Here is a 23923-nt window from a genome sequence, read left to right as displayed (position 1 = left end):
CACCATTCAATAGGATCATGGCTGATCTGACATTCCTCATGTCTACTTTCCCTGCAACCCTTGATCAAGAACTTATCTATCTTAGCCTTAAACATATGAGGACCCTTCCTCCACAGTTCTCTGTTGCAAGAGGTTCACTCACAACCCTATGAGAGAAGAAATTCCTGCTCATCTCAGTCTTAAATTGGCGCACTGTGTTGAGACTATGCCCTCTGGCCCTTGACTCTCCCATGAGGGGAAACATCCTCTCCACATTTACTATGTCAAACCCCTTAGGAATCCTATGCTGTTCCAATGAGATCACCTCGCATTCTTTTGAACTCCAATGTGAGTAGAGTCCCACCTGTTTAGTCTTTGCTCATAAGGCAATCCCTTAATGATCATCCTTGCGAACCGCCTCCAGTGAAATGATGTATTTCATTAAATAAGGGAATCAAAACTGCTCACAGTTGTGGTAAGACTTCCCTACTTTTATACTCCAACCCCATGAACTAAGTGCCAAACCTCAAATGCAATCTGGAATCAAAAAATCTTAATCTTTGAAAAATGCCAATTCAGCACAGTCTTACAAAAATGACTTTTTTAAAAAAGAAAACATTTAATGGAACAGTATATATTTTTCTTCTATCAGTTTCTCCCATTTTACTCATTCACTACAGTTAGGGTTGATCACTCTTTTTCATTTCTTTCTGTTGGTCACTCATTTTCTCTTCCAATTGTGCTACATTCAGACATCACACCAACGCATCTTTCCATCCAGGTCTTACTTTTCTTTCTTTAGCTTTCCCATCTCCAGAACATCTCTAACCATAATGGACAACTGGATCATTTCTACCTCCTTTGGTACTCTCTTCAATGCTCCCTCAATCTTTATCAACTCTGATGTGTTGGCATCTGATTTTTTTTCTTCCTCAACATTTTATAGTGCATCACAGCATCCACAACTCAATAATTTTGTTTCTCTCTTCTTGACATACCCCAAGCTTCTGCTTTATGTAACAAGATCAGTTTCACAACAATCTGGAGGGTTCAACCTTTCATATTTCAATGACACTTTTCAGTCACATAACACTGCACCTCTTCCAATTGTTCCAGCCAATCAGCTAATTCACTGATTCATTTCCATACTTGAATTTTCAACCAACGTTGACTCTAGAAACATGCGACTACTCCTTTCTCCAAGTCTTTATCTATAGTCTTCCTACTTTGACTCTGATCCCTCTCCCATAGACTTAAGCAGACAGACCACATATTGGATCTTTGATCTACATACCCTCTGTTGTCCAGTGTTTTACTCCAGCTCAGATACACAGAATTCAAAGGAAGATAAAGAATAGTACCAAAAGAAGTGTAAAGGATTCAATTGCTTAAAGATTAATAGTCATGGAAGAAAAATATGAAAGTCTTGATACCAAAGAGAGATAGAGTCATATAGCATGGAAACAGACCCTTTGGTCCAACTAGTCCATGCTGACCATGTTCCCAAACTAAACTAGTCCCACTTGCCTGCATTTGGCTTATATCTCTCCAAACCTCTCCTAATCATGAACTTATCCAAATGTATTTTAAATGTAACTGTACCTGCATCTACCACATCCTCTGGTAGTTTATTCCACACATGAACCACTCCCTGTGTAAACAAAGTTGTCCCTTGTGTCCTTGTTAAAACGTTTTCCTCTCACCTTAAAAATAATAGTTTTGAACATCCCCACCCCACGGCATAGATCCTTGCTATTCATCTCATCCATAATTTTATAAACCTCTGTATGGTCACTCCTCAACCTCCTATGCTCAAGTGAAAAATGTACCAACCTATCCAGACTTTTTGTAAGTCAAATGCTCCCTTCCTCAGTAACATCCTCTAGTATTTTTCTGAATCCTCTCCAATTTAATAACATCCTTCCCTATAGCACGGCAACCAGAAGAGCACACTGCATCCCAGATGAGACCTCACCAACACCTGTACAACCTCAACATGACGTCTCAACTCCTATACTCAAAGATCTGAATTATGAGGCAAGTGTACAAAACGCCTTCTTAACCACCCTGTCTACTTGGACACAAATTTCAAATAATTATATACTTGAACCCATAGGTCTCTCTGTTCTACAACACTCTTCAGGATAGTAGCTACTAGAGATAGATGGTGGGTAACGTATGCACACAACTATGGTGAAGTAACTTTTGTGAAAGACGATGAAATCAAAGAGGTGAATGGACCCTACAATTTTTTTTAAAAGTCATTCACAGGATGTGTATTGTCACTGGCTAGGTCAGCATTTATTACCTATCCCAGAGGACAGTTTAGTGTCAACCACATTACTATGGGTCTGGAATCACAAGTAGGCCACAATAAGGATAGCAGTTCCTTCCCTAAAGGACATTTGTGAACCAGATGGATTATTTCTGGCAATTGACAATGTTTCATGGTCATCATTAAACTTTCAATTTCAGATATTTAATGAATTCAAATTCAACCTTCTTCCTTGACAGGATTCAAACCCAGGTCTCCAGAATATTATCAGGGTCTCTGGATTAGTGGTCTAGCTTTTAATAACACCACTACGTTATCACCTCCCCACAAAATTCATTTAAGATTGAAGAAAGCCTAAAACTAAAAGACAGAAAAAAGGTAGCTGCACTCAAGGAGTGACAAATGGCATCAACCTGCAAGAAAACAGAAAGCAATGAAACAGCAAATTAAGTCAGAGTAAATGAGATATCAGTGAACTATGAAACAGCTTAGGCGAATATGGCTTGCAGGTTTTGTACAACATACTCAATTGTATTATGAGAGAAAATCTTTGGAACTCAGGAGACAAAGATATTTAGTGCTAACAGTGAAAAGATTCACTGCCATTCAAGATTGCAAATGTTCCCCAGGAATTAAATTCCTCCCAGATATCTTTAAGAAATAAGCAAGAGTCATTGATGAGAAACTGAGAACGGAAATCAGCAAAAGGCAGTTTTGATTCATCTCAGTAATAAAGGCAATACTGATTTTTCTTTTGAGGCAAAGTGAAAATGCAATATCAAAATGGCCAACACAATACGAAGATTACATTCATCGATCCAGAAAAAGACTTGTGACTAGATGCCAAAGGAGGAAGTCTGGAAATGTATATAAAATTCTTGGCAACCATGAGAAGCATGTACAACTATTAAGGGACATGTACAAAGAATGACAGACAAGAGCTCGAAGTGGGTTTGGAGGATGATGGTGGGTGAAAGAATGATGTGAAGAGTAAAGGTGTGTAACACTTTTGGATACTAAAGCCCCGTCCTTTTGGAACTAAGCCCCTTCCCTCTAATTATCATGGATGTTCTAACTATGCAAGTGAAATAGGAAGTGCCCTAGTGTTTACAAATTATATTGTTCTGCGATAGGGACATTGGGACCATGACTGAACAAACAGCATATCATCTAAGTTAAACGTGGTTGATTGTTGTATAGGTGGGCATGTGAATTGAGGTCATAGCCAATTATCAATCTGTGGAGTTAGGCAATAGACTAGCTGGGTCACTATGGCACTAGCCATACAAATAAACCTAGGATACATGTTTGAAATGGTTTGTAAGTGTCTTTATCTAAAACTTAGTTCACCCCATGCCTTTTAAATGACAACATTAATTCTTGAGACAATAGTTTAAATTCTTGCATGTTTCAATGTATGTTCTGTGGTAAGATGCAATGGGTGTAACAATTTGATGCTCACAACCAAAGCCTCACTCGCTGATCAGGATATTTGTAGCTTAGCAATAAGGTTGACAATGAGCACCTTACCATGATTACCAGAGTGTTCGCCCCACTAAGTTGACAGCTTTGCCATAGGAAGTGACTGCATCTGATCCTCAGTACGTCAAGCAGTTTGGAGTGCCATTCCAAGAGTAGGTCTCTCTTCATGCATTAAACACCAGTTGACTGGTAGTTACAGTTGGCTACTATTGTTTTCCACTTAAATTCATTCATGGGATATACACATTGCTGGTTGGGCTAGAATTTATTGTCCACTCCTGGTTGTCCTCAAGGTGATGGTAAGCTTCCTTCTTCACCGCTTGAGGGAAATTCACAATGCCACTAGCAAGTGAATTCCAACATTATGACTGAGCTACAGTGAAGAAGCAGACAGATCCTATAGAGCTGGCAACAATCCTAAGAGATTTCCTTCGTTCTACAAGTAGGCAGAATATATATTTTCAAGTAGGGACTGAGCGTGGTTTGGAGGGCAACTTGCAGATGGTGATCCCAGGTACTTGCTGCCCTTCTTCAGTGGGGCTTTTTGCGAGGTAGGTGGCGGCAGAGAATGAAGGTAATTAGATTAGATTACTTAGTGTGGAAACAGACCCTTCGGCCCAACAAGTCCACACCGACCCGCCGAAGCGCAACCCATCCAAAGATTGTTGCCAACTCTACAGGATGTCTGTTCCTGTCTATTTAGCTTTTGGGTTTCTCCCAGTTACACTGCGTACTCTGATTTTCACAATGAGCTCAACCCCAGTTTTATAGTGAACCAATTCCTGTCTGTCTCTCTCTCCGTGCAACCTCATCCCCAGAGAGTGGGATATAGGCACATGTGCCACTCACCACTGTAAAAACTATTCGAGCAGTTTGGAGGGATTGTCACATTTGTGGTTCACACGATAGCCAGACTGGATATTTAGTCCTTGGAGGTTCGTTATGAAGCTATTAACTCCCTAATGGCATCCCTCTATACCCTGCAAAGAATGTTTGTGACCATGCCATAACTGCTATACATGTTGCAACAGAAACGGGACAAATTCTAAACCTCTAGTTGGCCACTTATTGGAGAGTTCCATTTAATGCAAAGTAAGCATGACATTAATCCTAAATAACAGTGTTTAAAAAATAATTGCATACCCGAGTCTCCCTATAGCATGGCATGTCACCAGTTCCCAGGGATATCAATCTATCATTCGACTTAAATTTTGATAGTAATTTTCTTGCAAATACAGAGTTCATACAGTTAGTGTCAATTCCCACAACCATCACAAAACATGCTGTGCAGAACGCTATACTGACGGAAGGGAAATACACATTACTGATGAAGGGCTTATGCCTGAAATGTTGATTCTCCTGCTCTTCAGATGTTGCCTGACTGGTTGTGCTTTTCCAGCACCACACTCTTCAACTCTGACCTCCAGCAACTGTAGTCCTCACTTTCTCCAAGAAGGGAGAACTAGTTGGGCATGTACAAATAATCTTGCAGAGATCACTTGGGGTAGTTGTAATCACACCCTGAAAATCTTTCTAAACTTGTTGTCATGGAGGCTAATAAGGGAACCTTGTTTGACTCTGTTAGGTCAAAGCTCTTTGGTGACCTATCAGAGATCATATCGCTTTGCATATTCCTCAAATAAAATACGTCAGACCATGAATCTTTGCAAATTTGTAATTAAACAATCAGGTGGTCCCTTCCAGCATTATACTGATTACTGCCTAGTAACTCACATTGTGCAATGCCACTTCTGCTGCCTTGCCAATTTTTTTCTTCTTTACAAAGCATTAAATTCTTCCTTTGTTTATGTCCAATACACAGTGGCAGGCCACCATCCTTGACTTTATAGGGGCATCATTGTCACTAAGTGTTTGGCAAAGCCATTCCTTGTCTATCTGCCAGACACATGCTGTGAATGGCTGAATGCCACATCATTGCCTTGCTCTCATGTGACAACATCATGAAGGTGGTGATGAAAGGTTCTTAAATTCTACACCAACAACTCTCTCCAATCACTGCACTGCTGATTAGCCTTTAAATGTAGCTTGACAAGTTAGCTACTGCAGCTTCAGAAGTCTACACTTCATATTCTGCTGAATTGTCATAAACTATAGACAACTCAAGGACAGCTCACAGAGAAGCCTTAAAATAAAAATAAAGGCTGATATTAAAAGCTAAAAGGTAGGAGGGAAGAGTTAAAAAGAGTGACCAGGAAATATGGCAGCCCAAATTTTCTGCCTTCTTACAATGGTGGATTTGGTACATAAACCTGTGCACTATCCTACATATATACTGTCTTCAGGAGGCAAAACATTGCATTATAAAATCAAAAATCAGGCTCCATAGCACAACTCGGAGAAACCCAGCAACTATGTAGAGACAAGAACAAAGATCCCACACAATTTGTGTCCCTAGAAGAGAAAGCAACAACATCTGGAATCGCCCTCACTCCCTGCCACCACTTTCCTCTTCAGAAAAATCTCGAGTAAAACCCAGCCTTTCCATGTCGTCAGAACTGACTGACCAAAGGTGGAGTGAACGTGATTACTTTGAGCATTAAGGCAGGATTTGACCATGTTTGAATTCAAGAAATTTTTGTAAAACTAAATCGGGGAACATTATTTACTGGTTAGAGTCATATCTAACAAAGAAGACAATTTCTAAAATTGGTAGAGGCTAATTATCTCAGCTCTACAATACTAGTGTAGAAGTTCCCAAGAATAATGTCCTATGCCTTACACTTCAGTTGTTATAGTGTGAATTTAGAAGCAGAGGTGTTTTCTGAGGATTAACATTCAGCACCAAAATTCATTAGATACTGAAGTAGTCCATTCTTGCATGCAAAGGAAACACGTTACCATCATGCTACAGTTTGAGACAGCAGGGTTGTCATACTGACCTCAAATAATGAGGGGTTCGAACCATCCTGGGTTTGTCACTCTGCACTCTAAATAATCATCCAACCAACTGAGCTAAATGACTCACCTTCATTTCTCCATGCAGCCAAATATGAACAACATTCTGGTTTGGCCTGATGAGTAACTTTCATACTACAGAAATACCAGGCAATGACCATTTCCAACAAGGGAGAATGTAAGCACCTCCCCTATGTGCATTCTGGGCGGTCACCGTTGTCAAAAACAAACTGAACTAGACTAGCCATATAAACATGTAGGTTAAGAGAAATTCAGAGACTGGAAATTCTGCAGAGAAAAAATAACACCTCTGACTTCCAATGCCTTTCCACCATCTACAAAGTACATAAAATCAATATGATACAATGTTCTCTACTTGCCTGGATAAGTGCAAGTCAAAAACAATAAAGAAGCTTGATACAATCTAAATCCAAACACAGACCACTTGACTGACATCCAGTTAGTGCATCACCTTTCACAATTGTCGCTGTGCACCTCACCTACAAAGATGCACTGCACCAACTTGTCAATGGCACATTCCAAATCTATGATCTCTACCACCCGAACAAGTAAGGGCAGTAGATGAATAGAATGCCTACAAAACAGAGACAGGCCACTTGCCCTATTGCATCCAATGCTAGCTGACGGAAAGAACAAATCACTTAGCACCAGACCCCCTCAATTTCCCGTAGGCCTGGATTTTTGTCATTATTAAAGACAATTATCCAATTTCCTTTTGAAGACCATGATCGAATCTGTCTCCATAAAACACTCAGGTACTTCGGCTTTCATAAGGTATATTTTGTTCTTTTTTTTCCCTCCAAGAGAGAGATTTTGAGCCATAAGTGTAGAGCTGTTTCTTCCAACTCAATAAAGTAAACAGCTTGTGACGTCTTGGGGATTTCTATCTAAGAAGTTGGAACAATAGGAGGAGCCTGAATGGGTGGAGTTAGGCTCCCACAGAACCTGAGGCTTAATTTAGCTTTCAACAGCTGCTGGGGTTTTGCAGCTAGTTATGGAAGCTGCTTCAACTTTCTTTCTGTAACAGCTAAAAGCTTGGATTCTCTTCTGCTGTCAGAGTCTCATGTGAGACAATCAATTTTACAGACTTTGCCTTTTCCAAGGGAGTGTATGTGAGACATCCCTATATTGGAATAGTTGCTGCTTAGTAGTTAAATAATGTATTATTGTTAAAGTTTCTCAATGGAGTTAAAGTTTGACCAATTCTTCTTTCTTTTGTTGTATTTTAACTATAGCATGCAAATAAAGTGTGTGTTTTGCTTAAAGCTAAGTGGAGTACCTAATGGAATTACATCTGGAACACAGCGTCTTACACTTGCCTTTAAATAAAAGTTTTTTTAAAAAGGTTAGCTTTGAACCTATATCCTTGAAGGGGGTTTGGTCTGGTTCATAACACTAGCTCTAAGAGTTAGGTAAATTGTACATTTTATAAAACCTTTAACTTTCATGCCCAGTCAGAGGATAGTGGGCTTGCTTTCCAGAGTACTACCTCGGTAAGGCAATAATAGCCTCCAACATACCTTGATCATTTGCCATTACTAGAGATTGTTATGCTGGCTAACTGATGGTCGGGAAACAATTTAAAACTGTGATGGCATCCTGCCTTTAAAATTTGAGAACACCCCCACACTTTCAGGTTTCCCAAGTTCCACTCCCAACCACCTCAATAGTGCACCTCTGCACTCTTCCCAGGGCCACAATGTTTTGTGGCTGTTTACCATAGAAAGGAATTGAACAAAACCAATAGAAACGTGTCGACATAATCTATGTTTAGAATCATACAATCCCTAGAGTGTGGATGCAGCCCATTGAATCTACACCAACCCTCCGAAAAACCTCCCACCCAGACCCACCAACATCCTGCTCTCCCCATCTCTGCAACCCTGTGTGTCCCACGGCTAATGCACCCAACCTATACATCTCTGGACCCTATAGGCAATCTACCTTACCTACATATATCTTTGGACTGTGGGAGGAAACCAGAGCACCCAAAAGAAACCCACATCGACACAGTAAGAACTTGAAAACTCCATACAGACAGACAGTCACCCGAGATTGGAACTGAATCCATGTCCCTTGCGCTGTGAGGCAGCAGCAGTAACCACTGAGCCATTGTTTGGAATTGAAGATTCCTGAACACAACTAATAATTATTTTTAGCTCTTCAAGTCCCATTACAGCTCAAAGCCCATAATCAGTCAGTTAGCCAAGACATCGAGATGTCCTATGTGCCCACTCGTACATACAAATTAAGAGCAGGTTGAGCTCATTCGAAACTCATGGCTGGTAGGATTGCAATCAACTTCACATTCACCCTCTACCCCTGATGACCTACGACTCCCTCATTAGTCAGTAATCTGTCTACCTCTACTTTTAAATATCCAGTGACCAAGTTTAGACAGGCATGAAAAGACATGCTGGTACTATTTCAAGTGCAGGGCTATTCATTGGACATTATAGATAACTTTCTCTTCTCAACACTAACCAATCACCCACCTCACTGCCATTTTTTCAGCCATTGTATGTGCACATTTATTGAAACATTAATATAGAATGAACAATTTCATTTTGTTAGGTGTAAAAGCTGGTTTTTGGTATCCTAAAGATGTGGAGGTCTGTATTAAAATGCAGGTATGTACACCATAATTGCAGGACAAATGGACATGGATACAAAATGGGAAAACTCAAATTCAGGACTAATGGCAAGAAATGCGTCCTTGTCTATAAAAGAGCTCCTTTAAGTACTCCAAAGCCCACAATTTCAAGTAGTGGGCTGAGAGAAAAGGAATAGGTCATATGGTCTCCACATTAGCACAATCTCCCAGGTAACAAAATGGAGATGGTGGTGTGATGGTAGCGTCATCACCGGCCTGGTGATTTAGAGGCCCACATTTATGTTTGTCTTCGAGATAAGGGTTCAAATTGCATAACATTAAAATTAGAACATAAGAACTAGGACCAGGAGTAGGCCGTTTGGCCCTTCAAGCCTGCTCCTCGCCATTCAGTAAGATCATGGCTGATCTTTTTGTGATCTCAGTTCCACTTACCCATGCTCTCACCATAAACCATAATTCCTTTACTGGTCAAAACATTATCTATCTTAGCTTTAAAATCATTTACTGAGGAAGCCTCAACCACCTCACTGGGCAGGGAATTCCACAGATTCACAACCGGCTGGGTGAAGAAAATCCTTCTTAATTCAGTCTGAAATCTGCTCCATCGAGTTTTGAGGCTGTACCCTCTTGCCCTAATTTCACCCGCCAGTGGAAACATCCTCTCCTCTTCTATCTTATCGATTGCCTTCATGATTTTATACACTTGTATAAGATCCCCCCTCATTCTTCTAAATTCCAATGAATACAATCCCAGTCTACTCACTCAGTCTCTACTCATAAGCCAACCCTTTCAACTCCAGAATCAATTTAGTAAGCCTCCTCTGCACCCCTTCTCGTGCCAGTAGATCCTTTCTCAAGTAAGGAGACCAAAAGTGCACTCTAGGTGTGGCCTTAACAGTACCCTATACACCTGCAACATTACCTCTTTACTTTTAAACTCAATCCCTTTAGCAACAAAGGAGAAAATTCCATTTGCCTTCCTAATTACCTGTTGTACCTGCAAAACAACCTTCGTGATTCATGCACAAGGACACCCAGGTCCCTCTGCACAGCAACTTGCTGCAATTTCTTATCATTCAAGTAATAAATCCTGAAGTTCAGCTAATAAATCCTGAAATATAAAATGGTGACCACATGAAAAATGTCATCAATTGTTGTAAAACGTTATCTGGCCACTTAGATACCTACATCCCACAAAAGAAAAATTAAGATCATGGTCAATGTTCTACCTCAAATGGACTTTACTACTGTATCTTCATGTTCTCTAATTCCCCTTGTATTCAAAAATCTATCACCTTCAGTGGGAAGACTCTCATTCAATAACTGAGCATCCGCAGCCCTTCTGGGATAGAGAATTCTAACAATTCACAACTACCAGAGCTGATTAATTTCTCCCATTTTAGTCTTAAACAGCCATCCTGATAGAAACAAAGTTCCCCAGATGAAGAGTTTTCAGGCGGGAGAAAAGAGCCCATAGCATCTATCTGGAGCCAAAAGTTTGAAGGATGCACTGGGTTGGTCACCCAGTGGGAAATGTTTAAAAAAGGCTGCGTCTTGCATCAACACTTTCCTGTGGGTAGTCTTAACACATTTAAAGCAGGAATCACTGGCTGTCAAAGGTATATAAAAATGTAGCCAAAAATTTAATTTTCTGGAGACAACATAACACAAGCCATGCAAATGTCCAAAGTTAACTTGTTATCTGTGCCAAATAGAGAAGATGTTTGACAAAGGTAAACAAGGAAAAAGAACTCTTGCGTTAGCTGATGATATCAGCTCATAAATGGTGGTGGAAACTGAATCAATCAATTATTTCAAAAGGAGTTTGGATAGGCACTTGAAGACTCTTAAACTTAAGAGTCATGAGGATTGAATGGGGAAGTGACTGGATTGCTCCGTGGACTCAATGGGCAGAGTTGCCACCTTTTGCATTGTGAACAACTAGGCCTCTCAGTGGGAAGTCCCACCCTGGAAAGCTGCTGGCAAATGTGATTCGCTAGTGCTTTTGTATTCCCAGCAGAACCCTCTCCAGAGATGTCTTGCAGCAAAGTCTCTTCACAAAGTAGTGTTAAGGCAGCCAAATCTCTATTGCACACAGAGCACATACCAGAAGGATCTTTTCCCGTTTCTTTCCTGTCTTTTCATCAACTTTGGTTTTTAAAAAATTGCTTTTAATTCGTTTTGTGCTTCTACTGCCCACACGCCAGTGCAGGCACTTTGAGATCTTTCAATGGATTAGCCGCTTAACTGCCTCAACAGGTCCAAGGGCAGATAGTCTAGTGGGGCCTTATCCTCTCTTTAACATGTTGCAAGATCAGATCTACACTCAGGTGAACAAATATGAACAAGATTTATTGGACAACTATGTGGCACACTTAACCAGAAGTCTGGGTTCATGTCCCATTACTCTGATGGTGTCATACTATGTCTGTACAGGTTGATTAAACATATCTATATAATAGGTCAGGAACAATATCTCTTTGGAGTCACAACTGGGCACAAATTCCAGTTCGTGTGTTCTCATATCTCCAGATCTAGTTCCTTTCACCTAATCATAAAGTAGAACCCTTTACTCCATATTGTGTGGATTGGGTTGGGGTTGTGCAGCAAATTGATGGGCTACATAACTGAGCTATTTCTCATGCTCCCTACTTGCAAAGGATTCCCAAGTTGTACCAGTAACTAAGCCATTAAATCAAATGTACAGAAGTCATTGCTACAAAGAGTGCTCTAGACTTGATCCTAGTTTCTGGGAACGTATTACAATTTTCCTCAACACCTCCCTCCTAGGCCACTGGAAATGAGCTACAGTCCCCTTTCCTTTTGTGACTCCTCCTCTAGGGAGTGCCTTGTGAAAAGCTGCCTAAAACAGAAACAAGACCTTGCAGGCTAGTGATGTTCCCCATTCTCTTGCACACACAACATTTTTCTTCTCTCTCTCTCTCTCTCTCTCTCTCTCTCTCTCTCACACACACACACACACACACTCAAACACACCCTTTTGACTCATATTGAAAGATGGCTCTTGGCCAGGATGGTTGCCACTACCACCATCCAGGGAGGCATACCCCAGAATGAGGAACTCTGTCAGGGTGAAAAAGGGGAATTTGTATTGGCTAAGAAAAAAAGGGGCACTCCCAGGAAAAGAAGGGTGTCATTTTGGCTGCTATTTAACTGTAGCTGCAGTTTTTTTTTAATCCAAATGAGGAATTGGCTTTAATACAATTTTTATATTCATCTTTCCTTTTACAGCAGTGTTTCTGGCTCTGCGCAGCTTCTTTTAATTAAGTTTCAATCTGTCATTAACTCCACAGTCACTGCACTATTCAAACTATTACTGTATTATTGCTCAAAAATGGTAGATTTACTTAATTTTTGTCACAACTTTGAGGGCTTCTGTGCCTTCACACAAATTGCTTCGTGATAATTAATTGTTAAAAAAAAACAATTGATTAACTCTTTCTTCAAATTCACTGCAGTTTCTATATTAATATCAGAAAACAAGAGGCTGTCAAAAATGTGTACTCTCCTTCCACATTCAAATGTATGCATCTGCTGGGATTCTTCTACAGCAAGATACAAATATGGCTTATTTTTCTCTCATTGTCCAATTGTTAATTGCTACTCTTTTTTTCTTCTAACAGATTAACAGAGGGTCTTGGGAGAATTTTCTTAAGAATGCTCCACTAACTACAACGCTCTGCACTACTGCACAGTGCCCATCTGGGCTCACAACTTGATGTCCAGCTCATGTGTTCCCTTGCAGATGGCAAACTCTTGTAAGAAAAGAGAGAACTAACATATCATTCAGTAATACAGTTTTTGTGAGCCAGAAGTGATTATTTGCTTTTTCTTTACACAAATAGCACAGCAGGATTATTATTAGAAATTGTTGGATGGGGATAGGAGAGGTGGAGGAGTGAAGAGAGGCAAAAGGAATCACTCACTCCAATAAGGTATTCAAATAGTTAAAGAGGGTGAATGTCTATTGCAAGCATGTCGCAACAGCAAAGGCTTAAAAAATCAAAAGGGAAAAAAAATCCTATGACGAATTATGTCATTTATTCATGTAATGAATGAATAGATAACAGCATTGATTGTCAGAAACACACTATGATAACCATTCCATAAAGCAATGAAGCATTTATACCACAAAGCACACCCAGCACAATAAGCTCCTGGTGTGCACATAGACAGCAGTGTCTGTGCGTATAAAAAGAGGTGCAGGATTTCAAGAGCATGAATTTTTAAAAGCTTATTTCCATAGTCATAATAGAAAGCTAACTCGCTCACCAACTTGATAGAGAATAAAAGAAAAATATCCAACTGACTGCACCCAGGAGCCAAACGTAAAATAAAACTAGTTTTCCTACATGTCACTCATTATTAATGCTGTTTGGGGATGGGCAGGCAAACACTGGTCTATGGATATCCACTTGCAAATAAAAATCATACCCAGTTATACAAAAATAAAGTCACACACACAAGGCATACAAGTATTACCTGTAAATGGTGGGCATGCCATTCTTGCCATTTTAAACTTCCTCCACCTCCAATGAATAACAAGCTTCTTTTTCTCGTATATGTGTTTGTGTGTTTTTCCTGAGAACAGACCTCGGCTCATTCAGCTGCTTTCTTTACATTTTCCTCTCACGCACAGCTTCTGACCTCAGACTGATTCAAGAGAAATCCTCAGCACTCCACTGCTGCCTGATCTTCCCCAGGCAGCCTGATCATTTATTGATACTGACTGATTGGCTGATCCAAAATCAGATACTGTCATTGGCGTTAATTTCATCATGATGTCATTCTTCCTTGTACACCTGTGATTGGCTAAGCAACTGAGCAGCTGCTTAAAGCTGAAGGACAGTTGCTTGCCTGAGGTAGAAAGCTTTCAGTGCAGCTCTGAATCATGGCTGTTGCTGTGGAAACCTCACTACTTGCTTTCCTTACCCAAGCGTTTCACAGTCAGATTTCCAGCAGACTGTGATCTAAAATATGGAGCACAATTAAAGTACAATGAATAACCAAAGGACAAAAGGGTGTATAAGGACAAAAGGAGTTATTCCAGTAAATCTGAAATGTGAAACGGTAGCGTAACTTCCTCAACATGGAAAGCACAAGATAGAAATGCACAAATATCTCAGAAGCTTGATCTGGTCTTATCCCAGTGTCAGGTAGTACACAACTGAATGTTGCCCTTGCCTCCCTCCCCCAAGATCCCATCCAATTATTTTAGGGTGCCAGTTAGGTTTGAGCCAAAGATGTCTGCCATCTGTCCTGAAGCGACTGACAGATGATGGGATGCTTTTGAGAATCCAGTAACTCACTCAAGTGGCTTTTATTCATGTCTGAGCTTGGGTAGTGAATATTTACAGGATTTAAACTGCAGGCTTGAACCTGCTGTCAGTTATTGTCTGGCCAATCATTTGTGATTTGCAGAATTGTTGCAGTGCAGAAGGAGGCCATTCAGCCCACATGCCTGCACCAATTCTATTACCTAGTGCTAATCCTCCTGCCTTTGTCCCACATCACTGAACACCATTTCTGCCCAAATAACCATCCAAAGCCCTCTTGAATGCCTCAATTGAACATGCCTCCATCACATTTCCAGACATTGCATTCCATACCCTAACAACTCACTGTGTGGAAAAGTTTCTTTCTCACATCACACTCGCTTCTTTTGCACATCACTTTTAACCTATGCCCTCTTGATTTTTTTTTCCTTTTGCTCGCAGGAACAGTTTCACCCTATTTACTCTATCCACCTCACATGTAATTTTTAAAACCTCTAGCAAATCTTCTCTCTGCCTTCTTCTCTCCCGGGAGAACAGTTCCTACTTCTTCAATCTATCCTTATAACTGATGATTCCCACTGCAGGAACCATACCCAGTCATTTGGATAGAATTGAGAACCCAAACTGATCATTCTCCTCCATTTTGTATGGTATTAAAATCATTAATTGTACACTGATAACCATTTGAACGGAGATCAACTGGGCATAAGAATTCACAAAGGCCCAAAAAAAGGGTAATGATGAGCAATCAAGCCACATCATGGTTCAAGTAGTATAAACGTTTCTATTGTTTGTTCATTTAAAATGTTTGCAGTTAGGATTAGAGTTAGGGGTGCTAAACCACCCAGTCACATGATCATACCCCTCAGCAGGAGATGCAAAATAGTGAGAGGTTGAAGCTGGGCCAGACAAAGGAATGCCATAATGGCACAGTATGTGCACCCAGTTTCTCCAAAGTAGGTTAATATGAAGAGAGATCTCCTTTTTCCAAGTATCAGTTGACCTTCCAAACAAACTCTTAAAAAGTCAGCATGCGCTTACATTTGTGACAGTCCATGTCAGTAATGCATCTCAGAGGACTAGATATCATGTTCAAAGAGACTCAATGACCTCATACAAGTAGTCAAGGTTAATGAATGTATCTTCAAATTTTACATGCTACCAATTTGCACCAGCTGCCTCATAGACACTGATGAATACATTACCATTGCTTCACTCACCTACCAATCTCTACCAATCAGGACTCATACATAACATTCATAGACTTGTTCCAAACTCATCCACTGCTGCAAGTCTCACTCTCACTTCTCACAGCTTACACAGGCCGCTAGCTATTTAACCATGATAGCGTATATCAGCCTGGTAGACAACATTGCACTGACTGATACACCTCACTTTCACTAGTTTGATAAAATGGTGCCCAACTAAAGGTAATGTGATCACAGGGATTGGTATGGCTGTTTGTCCGCACCCCAGTGGAGATGGTGCTTCAATTATCATAGCAGCCATGACTAAGATCAGATATGGCAGCGGAATGAAAGGGATTGAAGATGTAATCTACATCTACAAAAATCCTTCTCATATCACACTTTTCCCTCATCTCACAATCTCTTCTGATTTATTAGTTGCACATGGTGTAACCGCATCCCTCTTGTTCTTCCCCCATTTCCCTTCCTGTAACTCCACCTTCTTGTCTTTCTCTTTTCCAGAGTTTTTAAATTCACAAGTAGATCAATGGTTATGAGGCATCAGGAAAATGCTGTTAACACCACCCCATATCAGCCAGGGTCATATTGAACAGTAGAGCAGGCTCAAGGGGCTTAATTCCCTAGCCCCGCTCCAATTTCTGATGATATTACTCTCTTTTAGATACCCACCAATTGCAAACAGGCCAGGGAGCAGTGTAGGAGCATAAAATGAATGATTAACGAGGCATTACTGGTGACAAGACATTGTCCTCAGTGTCACACTATCTCATGGATGAGCAACAACTATTGAATCCAGTGCATGGAATCATTCATTCCAGACAAAGCCCCAGGCACTATCATCACTACTGAAATCCTGATCTTCTCATCTGGGCAGAATGGTGCTCAGCATGGCTCCTCTTAAGTGTGCATGCTACATCCAATTGCCATTGGGACTCAAAACAATATAATAACAAAAATTCAGCTGCTTTTCAGTGATCTTTAATTACTTTTATTTTGCACTATAGTATGAAGGAGACACAGATTTATTCAGTTTTTTTCCTACAGCAATAAAAATGGCAGCCAAATTGCCCAGGGCAAGGAGAAGCCAGTGAAGAAATATACACTGGAAATATCTATACTCTCGCAATTCTTCTTGTTTTGATAGGATTTGGATCAGCAAACCATGCAAACATACAGATTTGTATAAAGACCCATTTTCAGTGGATACATTTTTTGATGTTCAATGTACTGCAGTTATCAAATTCTTCCTGATCTGCAAAGCATTGCTGTCCATGCTGCACACATTGGGGAAGTTAGTATGTGTGGCTGAGAAACTAGGTTTTCCTCCTGCGCAGTAGGAGTGACCATATGAACAATACAAAGACAAAGTATCCCATTAATATCAGATTTTTATTTAGTGTGACAACCATGATTTAATACTCACGACAGCCGGTGGCATGCTAGTTTGTGAATATTTAATAGCTTTTTGCTCAGCAGTCCTACTTCAAATGTTTCAGATAATGTGAAACTTTCAAATAACACTCCAGTAAAGATCTTATTGACATCTTCTCTTGCATGAAGCTAATCATCATTTTGAGGAGGTCAATAAGGAAAATTGCTACAGTAATGGCAGGAGATGCTGCCACCATATAGTTTTAACTTACTAACATGTTTAGTTCTATGCTGCATATCTCAACTGAACAGAGAAACATGGCAAATATAAGCAAGCAGTCAGTATAACAGTACAAGCTGAGGTTATTTTTCCTATATCTTGCTGACCATGGAAGTCCAAGTGCAGAAGGATAACAAGTCACAGTTGAGGTAGAGTTTCAACTGGGTCTAGCATTCAATGATATACTGTATTCTTGTACTAACATGTCAGGGCAATCCACTAATGGCTACATTTATTTGATCCATAAATCTCTTTCAAGGAAGCTTTGTAACATTTTTACCCTTAATGTGAAAATGATCCACTTGTCATGCACCCAGCTTAAAAAGATTATTTTTTCCTCCACTTTGCACATTGATAACAATATTCTGAATCAATTGAGGCAACAATCACAAACTAGCTCATCTCAGTTTATGCACCATTTTAACAACGGAGTGCCCTTTCATAAAACATAAAAGGACACCTTATCCATTATTTCATAGACATGAGTGTCACCTGGTCTTTCTATAGTATGAAGGAAATTAATGCAGTGCATTTACCCCTCAGGATTTAGTGTTCAATTACTATACCTTTATTAAATCATACGCAGGAACATGTGCAAAAAAAATTGCTTAGTTAATACACAGAAGCAGCGTTATTTATGTTGTAGTTAAATATAAATGCAAAAATGAGATCAATAACATGCAAATTCTGAAAAGTAAACTGTTTGCCCAGTGTGGAGGAAGATATAAACAAAGCCAGAGTTGTTCAGTAACTGTAAAAATAGTTAATGAAGTTAATGTTGTACATAGTAATGTTGCAATATGGTCTCTTATCCTTAATCTAGCCCCTGTAATTTTGCTGCTTCTCTTTCATTTTCCTGGTCATCACTCCTATGAGAATCACCCCTGCTCCTTTGATGATCTTCTCATTCATCTCATGATCATCAACCAACTTTCCAAGCTTCATTTCTTAATCAATGGTCCTTCTGTTCATTGATCCTTTCAAGGCTTTTCTAACTTTCTCTTTCAAAAATTACCCAAATCTCTCCTGCCAAAACTGTCCAGTCCCTAATTTCCTTTTGTTTCCCAAAATCTTTGAACATGTGGTCACCTCTTGATCAATATGCTCATTTTTCTGACAACCTATCTGTCCCAATATAGTCAGTATATCTCGAGATCCATCCTCTCTCATAATGGTCATGCCTACATGAGCAACACCCATTGCTCTAAAGACTACAGAGTATTGTCAAAACAACTGATATTAAGTTGTGGATAAGTCGCCAGTTCCCTAGGAGGACCACAGCTAATGTTTTCTGTTCTTATCTAAATCTCTGTATTAATGTCTCATGTCCCTCCCTGCCTGGCTGCTTGTTCAGACTGAATAGTCTGCTTGCAATATTGGTGTCTTTCTAATCCAACACAAGATTCAAACCACTTAGGCTGTCCTGTACTAAGAGTTGTTATAAAGCAGAGGTTGATCACCCTGCCAAGAACTAAAACTGAAACACCCAAAGGGTAGCACCTCACCCTATAGTCTGTAAAAGGAGTGTGAAAAGTGGTGTAACCTGTTTTTCAGCAACTTCTAGTGGTTAATAAAATAAATCCCCGACAGTTGTTTTAATAGTCAACAAATAACAATTTATTTATCAAACTCTAACAGTGAACAAATTAACTAAACTATTAACAAAATGAATGAATCCCTTCTAACTACTAACTATTCCTGAATAAAATAAAATTCTAATGGTATGCTGTTCCAATAAACACAAATCCCACTCATACACAAAAAAAAAATTTAGTCTCTTGAAATTACATGGCTTCCAGAATGTTCTAGTCCTTCTCCTGTCAGGAACACCTTCTCCCTCGTTGCTACCATTACTATTTACACAGTCCTTTCTCAAAGACATAAATGTCTGTGAGAGCCAGCGATTTTCTCTGGTGAGTTGAAGGCTGTTAGCACTGGTGGATGGCAGTTAGCTCTGGGGTCTTTGGCCAACTGCCCCTTCTTTTATACCCATGATGACACATCAATATTTCCTACACTAGGACTGTCGATGCTGTCAAAACTATCAGATTTAAATTTAATACGTATTTGATATCTAAGTGTCTGGATCAAATTGATTGGCTAAATTCAAAAGCCTGTTGTCTTGGTAAAAACTGCTGCTTGGCTTGCTAACTGTAAGGCATTTCAATACTCATGTTTCAGTTCAGGCTCTCTGCATATTTGCAAACTCAAGTGCTGCTCACAGACATCCATTTTAAATCTCCAAGCACAGAAAAAGCACCATCTTTTAAAAGGGACAACGCAATGCTTACCCTATTTTAAACATTAAATTCTAACTTCCTGCCTCCCCATCTACAAATATTTTATCTAAGTTCACAACAGAGTGCATGCCTCTACCTCTGCAACACTGTTCACCTTCACTTCCAAACTTTTTCCACCACTAGGCTTGATCTCAACATAAAATTTACAAACTCCATCCAAATAATAGAATCCAAATCATTTAACACTCCACCATTTTATCCTATTCCCCAGTATGCCCATTAGACCTGTATTCACCAACCTCCCAGTACCCTGTACCTGATGAATTTAAAATCCTCATGTCCACCCACAAATTCAAATAGTCTTCTTGTACAACTTTCTTCAGAGCTGAATCTCCTCCTGCATTTAAGTAAAAAATGAGGTCTGCAGATGCTGGAGATCACAGCTGAAAGTGTGTTGCTGGTCAAAGCACAGCAGGCCAGGCAGCATCTCAGGAATAGAGAATTCGACGTTTCGAGCATAAGCCCTTCATCAGGAATGAGAGAGAGTAGCCAAGCAGGCTAAGATAAAAGGTAGGGAGGAGGGACTTGGGGGAGGGGCGATGGAGGTGGGATAGGTGGAAGGAGGTCAAGGTGAGGGTGATAGGCCGGAGTGGGGTGGGGGCGGAGAGGTCAGGAAGAAGATTGCAGGTTAGGAGGGCGGTGCTGAATTGAGGGAACCGACTGAGACAAGGTGGGGGGAGGGGAAATGAGGAAACTGGAGAAATCTGAATTCCAACCTTGTGGTTGGAGGGTTCCCAGGCGGAAGATGAGGCGCTCCTCCTCCAGCCGTCGTGTTGTTATGTTCTGCCGGTGGAGGAGTCCAAGGACCTGCATGTCCTCGGTGGAGTGGGAGGGAGAGTTAAAGTGTTGAGCCACGGGGTGGTTGGGTTGGTTGGTCCGGGCGTCCCCGAGGTGTTCTCTGAAGCGTTCCGCAAGTAAGCGGCCTGTCTCACCAATATAGAGGAGGCCACATCGGGTGCAGCGGATGCAATAGTTGATGTGTGTGGAGGTACAGGTGAACTTGTGGCGGATATGGAAGGACCCCTTGGGGCCTTGGAGGGAAGTGAGTGTGGAGGCGTGGGCGCAAGTTTTACATTTCCTGCGGTTGCAGGGGAAGGTGCCGGGGGTGGAGGTTGGGTTGGTGGGGGGTGTGGATCTGACGAGGGAGTCACGAAGGGAGTGGTCCTTGCGGAACGCTGATAGGGGAGGGGAGGGAAATATATCCTTGGTGGTGGGGTCCGTTTGGAGGTGGCGGAAATGACGGCGGATGATACGTTGTATGCGGAGGTTGGTGGGGTGGTAGGTGAGAACCAGTGGGGTTCTGTCTTGGTGGCGGTTGGAGGAGCGGGGCTCAAGGGCGGAGGAGCGGGAAGTGGAGGAGATGCGGTGGAGGGCATCGTCGATTACGTCTGGGGGGAATCTGCAGTCCTTGAAGAAGGAGGCCATCTGGGCTGTGCGGTGTTGGAACTGGTCCTCCTGGGAGCAGATGCGGCGGAGACGAAAGAATTGGGAATATGGGATGGCATTTTTGCAGGGGGCAGGGTGGGAGGAGGTGTAGTTCACCATCCCTCCAGATCTCAATTCCCAATTCTTTCGTCTCCGCCGCATCTGCTCCCAGGAGGACCAGTTCCAACACCGCACAGCCCAGATGGCCTCCTTCTTCAAGGACTGCAGATTCCCCCCAGACGTGATCGACGATGCCCTCCACCGCATCTCTTCCACTTCCCGCTCCTCCGCCCTTGAGCCCCGCTCCTCCAACCGCCACCAAGACAGAACCCCACTGGTTCTCACCTACCACCCCACCAACCTCCGCATACAACGTATCATCCGCCGTCATTTCCGCCACCTCCAAACGGACCCCACCACCAAGGATATATTTCCCTCCCCTCCCCTATCAGCGTTCCGCAAGGACCACTCCCTTCGTGACTCCCTCGTCAGATCCACACCCCCCACCAACCCAACCTCCACCCCCGGCACCTTCCCCTGCAACCGCAGGAAATGTAAAACTTGCGCCCACGCCTCCACACTCACTTCCCTCCAAGGCCCCAAGGGGTCCTTCCATATCCGCCACAAGTTCACCTGTACCTCCACACACATCATCTATTGCATCCGCTGCACCCGATGTGGCCTCCTCTATATTGGTGAGACAGGCCGCTTACTTGCGGAACGCTTCAGAGAACACCTCGGGAACGCCCGGACCAACCAACCCAACCACCCCGTGGCTCAACACTTTAACTCTCCCTCCCACTCCACCGAGGACATGCAGGTCCTTGGACTCCTCCACCGGCAGAACATAACAACACGACGGCTGGAGGAGGAGCGCCTCATCTTCCGCCTGGGAACCCTCCAACCACAAGGTTGGAATTCAGATTTCTCCAGTTTTCTCATTTCCCCTCCCCCCACCTTGTCTCAGTCGGTTCCCTCAACTCAGCACCGCCCTCCTAACCTGCAATCTTCTTCCTGACCTCTCCGCCCCCACCCCACTCCGGCCTATCACCCTCACCTTGACCTCCTTCCACCTATCCCACCTCCATCGCCCCTCCCCCAAGTCCCTCCTCCCTACCTTTTATCTTAGCCTGCTTGGCTACTCTCTCTCATTCCTGATGAAGGGCTTATGCTCGAAACGTCGAATTCTCTATTCCTGAGATGCTGCCTGGCCTGCTGTGCTTTGACCAGCAACACATTTTCAGCTCCTCCTGCATTGTCTACTCTTCTGAATTCCAATGCCTCCCTTCATACTTTCGTTTTACCCTTTCATTGTCAGAAGCATCAACCACCTTGATTTGACTCTTTGTATCTTCCTTGCTAAACCCAAATGTCTCAACTCCCCATGGCAGCTTTAAAAGTATTCTCAAAAATACTATCCTCCAGGAAATCTGTTGCTTCTCTTAACTCTCCCACAGAGGCTTAACTATTGGTCACTGTTCCTCAAATGCTTTGGAAATGCTAAGACACTAAAAGGTTGTCCTCTGCTAATTTCCCTACAGCTCCCAGTCTTGTGGTTTCCTGTTGGGTTGCTCATTGGAGTCTCCCATTTTCAATTTCAATGAGTAATAAGTAACACAGAAAAAGAATGCAATAGGTAATTTCTCATTGCCTTCCTGATGTTGTTCAAAGGTGATACTTAAAAATGTAAAGCGTAGTAGTATAGAGTTTAGTATGAAGCAGAAAACAACTACTATATAAAAGAATATCCAGAAACAAAATCATATATTTCCAAGCACGTCATGTAACAGTTCATAATTAGTCTTCAATCAATCTCAAATGTTATGGAAATGCAATTACAAAGTATATTAATTAAGCTTAACATCACTGGACCATTTTTAAAATGTTACGGCTGTTGGCTTTTTAAAACATAATTGCAACTACGAGTACTACAAGTTTCAGAGCTGTGCAATTGGAAAATGTCCAAAGTGAAAAATCAATAAGAAAATTTACTGTTGCATAAATTTACACAGTGTGTTCAGAGCAGAAACAGGTCATTCAACTTGACAGATCTGTTTGCTGGCATTTATGCTTCTCATATGTTTCCTTGTCTAATTCTATACAACAATGTAATCTTTCTATTCCAATCTCACTCATTGAAATAACTGCACAGAGGCTGGTATCTTGTCATCAAGTCACCTTTAGTCACATGTGCACAGTACATGGCCCTGATCACCAACTCAGAGCCGGTCCTTCAAATGAGGAATTCCCTGTTTATTTTTTTTCTTTTTCTCAGGGTGAACAGAACCTTGATACTCTTATTTCTAAAAAAATTATTTTAATGTAATTTTAAATTTTTTTTCTTTACCCTCACACTACCGCCTAACTGAGGTAGTGCTTATTTTTTGTCCCCCAGCACTCAAGTTGTCTGTGTGCAGGTGTGAATCCCCTGTTTTTTTTCAATTTATCTAATTATTTATTTATATAATTTCATGAACAATCAGTTTCATTACATTTTCAACGATTATAAATAGAGATCAACTTAAACTTATGACCCAGAAGTAACTTGTGCTGGCTAATGCAGCCATGCTCTAGACAAAGTTGACATAATGTCAAGCAATATCATCACAGGTCTAACAATCCCAGCCTTTGTCTGATGATAAATTAGTGCTTCCTTTCTTGAAATTTTCTCTGAACGTTTCATCAAATAATTCGAGCTCTCGTTCATCTCTAAATACTCCCTTTGGAAGGTAACCCAATAGCTTGCTGGCATGCT

The 23923-nt window shown here is 41.3% G+C and overlaps 1 protein-coding gene across 4 annotated transcripts in view; it reads right to left on the bottom strand.

Moving 5' to 3' along the window:
* LOC132820398 (serine/threonine-protein kinase PAK 3) overlaps window positions 1-23923 on the bottom strand; it is a 239263-nt gene that overhangs the window by 129172 nt on the left and 86168 nt on the right. For 2 of the 4 annotated variants that reach the window (XM_060832487.1, XM_060832490.1), the window contains exon 1: window positions 13791-14023. The exons of the other annotated variants lie outside the window; for them this stretch is intronic. The gene's annotated coding sequence lies outside the window, so the exon portion shown is untranslated. Of the gene's footprint in view, window positions 1-13790; window positions 14024-23923 lie in introns of those variants that run through there. 4 annotated transcript variants of the gene reach the window in all.

This window comes from Hemiscyllium ocellatum, chromosome 11 (assembly GCF_020745735.1).
Source record: "Hemiscyllium ocellatum isolate sHemOce1 chromosome 11, sHemOce1.pat.X.cur, whole genome shotgun sequence".
Lineage (NCBI taxonomy): Eukaryota > Metazoa > Chordata > Chondrichthyes > Orectolobiformes > Hemiscylliidae > Hemiscyllium > Hemiscyllium ocellatum.
This window is presented reverse-complemented; position numbering and strand designations above follow the sequence as displayed.